The sequence below is a fragment of the Medicago sativa genome, chromosome 8 (assembly GCF_051527215.1).
Source record: "Medicago sativa cultivar Bolivia chromosome 8, Bolivia_mono, whole genome shotgun sequence".
In the NCBI taxonomy this organism is placed as follows: domain Eukaryota; kingdom Viridiplantae; phylum Streptophyta; class Magnoliopsida; order Fabales; family Fabaceae; genus Medicago; species Medicago sativa.
Genome location: NC_140756.1, coordinates 37,394,499 through 37,396,940, shown reverse-complemented (window position 1 = coordinate 37,396,940; position 2,442 = coordinate 37,394,499). Strand labels below are relative to the sequence as shown.

General features: G+C 36.4%; 1 non-coding gene across 1 annotated transcript; it reads right to left on the bottom strand.

Annotated features, from left to right (window-relative positions):
• Positions 1-1,436: 1,436 nt before the first annotated feature.
• Positions 1,437-1,543, bottom strand: LOC146898897 (small nucleolar RNA R71). The gene has a single exon (XR_015024386.1). It is a non-coding gene; the product is annotated as a small nucleolar RNA R71 (small nucleolar RNA).
• Between the last annotated feature and the right edge of the window lie 899 nt (positions 1,544-2,442).

Here is a 2,442-nt window from a genome sequence, read left to right as displayed (position 1 = left end):
CCTTTTGCTGCTTTTTCTTAGGCCCTAAGCTACTCTATTTTAGTTTTACCAAAAAGCCCTTGTAATTTCTTAGATTTTAAGTCGATTGTAAGCTATAAATAGAGTAGCTCTCCATCACAAATATTCATCTTTATTTCTTGGAATTCAATAGTGACAATTGTTTTCTTAATAAAGTTCATCTTTTATTTTACTATCTTGTTATTTACTTTATGCTTTCTCTCTTCTTCCCCATGTCTACGATGAGCATGAGCATGTAAACTTCTTTGTCTTGGGATTGTTGGATAAGTCTAATGACGTAATCCGAATCAAACCAAGCCTTAAACCTTAATCTTATGTAACCCTAATTTCTAATATAGATTTACCGTTTTAACATAAATTAACCATTATCAAACTGTGGAAGCAAAAGTGGAGGGTTTGATAATTGTTAATCCATTATTCCAAATATCAATTCATAAAATGAAAGTGGAGTTTTGATATTCGAACAAGTGAATCTAGACAAGGATTGCGAAACATGAAAAATAGTCTAGCAAACCTTGAGACATATAAAGTTTCGAGCTTCAAGGATTCCAAAGGCAATCACCCATGAAAATAGATGTGGTTGTTGGAGGAACACACTCACTGAGACCAAAAGGAGATGTGATAGGCTAAAGAGAAACTTGTCTTTAGAAATTAGGACTAACGTAAGGTTATAAGTTTAAGGGTTCGTTTGTGAAGGATTCATCATTACGATGAACCAATAATCCCAAGGCTCTCTTTTTATTATTGTTATTTATTTTCAACCAACTAAACCTCCTATTTTATAAACTTTCTTCTCCTCTAATCATTCTTTTAAAGTTAGTTAAATTGAACAAGTCCCTAGCAGAACGATACTCTCTTTTACTACTACTTTGATAGACCGTGTACTTGCGGTTTGGCCTATCAAGTTTTTGGCGCCGTTGCCGGGGAGTTAATTAATTTAATTAACTTTTTTTTAGTGATTAGAATTCTCTTCTTTCTCTTTTCTTCTTCTTTTATTTTTCTTATTTTTCTGTTACCATTAACTTCTTGGAAAGCACAAAAATAATATCGACATGGCTGAAGAACGTGCTCTTAAAGAGTATGCGATTCCTTCAACAGAAGAGCCATGTGCTATTATTGTGTATCCAACGGTTGAGGGTGAAAACTTCGAAATCAAGCCTGCCCAACTTAAGATGGTGCAGCAAAATTATTTTTCGGGATCCCCTGACGAGGATCCCAATCTTCATGTCTCAACTTTCTGGCGACTAACTGTAACATATAAGGCAAACCAATAAGTCATATGATTGCATCTTTTCCCTTTTTCTCTAAAAGATAAAGCTCTCACTTGGTTCCATTCGCTAAGAGTTGGTTCCATCACCTCATGGGATCAAATGAGGCGAGAATTCCTCGCTCGCTTCTTTCCCCCATCTAAAATTGCCCGTCTAAGGGCAAAGCTTTACCAATTCACTCAAAAAGAAGGGGAGTCTCTCTATGATTCATGGGAGCATTTCAAGGAAATGCTTAGACTTTGTCCCCTCCATGGATTAGAGAAATGGTTAATTATCCACACTTTTTACAATGGTTTGTCTTATGCTACTAAAATCTCTGTTGATGCAGCTGCAGGCGGTGCTATAATGAACAAGGACTTCAAAACAGCTTATGCCTTGATTGAAGACATGGCTCTAAATCTCTTTCAATGGACCGATGAGGAAGTCGTTACAAAGTCTTCACCCTCCAAAAGGGGGGCAGGTATGAACGAAGTCTCTAATTATGATCATCTTGCTGCTAAGATTGATGCACTAACTCACAACTTTGAAAAACTGAATGTTAGTGCTAGCACTTCTACTCCTACACCTCCTTCTTGTAAAACATGTGGTGAATGCAAACTAGGTAGTGTTGAACAAATAAACTTTATTCAAAACAACCAAAGGGAAAGTTTTAACCAAAACCTTCATAAAAATCCCTTTGGTCAGGAAATAGCACCACCTAGTTATGCAAATGTTCAAAGAGTCATTCAAAAGTCTAATCTTGAACTTTTAATGGAAAATTATCTTTTTAATCAATCCGAACAGCTCAAGGAGTTTAAGGATCAAACTAGACTTTTGAATGACTCTCTTGCTATGCTTACATCGAAAGTAGCCTCTATCTCCTCTCACAACAAAATCTTAGAGACTCGACTCTCCCAAGTTGTCCAAGAAATTTTCCAACCTAAAATAAATGTTGTTACACTTACGAGTGGTATGCAACTAGAGGACCCCTTAAAAGTCAAGCCTAATGAGGTTGAGAAAGAGATTTGTGAACCACAAGGTGAGGAAACTAGGAAGGAGGGCGAAAAACCACAAAGTGAGGAAGCTACACCACCTCCTTTTAAACAAAAAATTCCTTTCCCACAGAGATTTTCCAAGTCTAAGCTTGATGAGCAGTTTAAAAAGTTCATTGAAATGA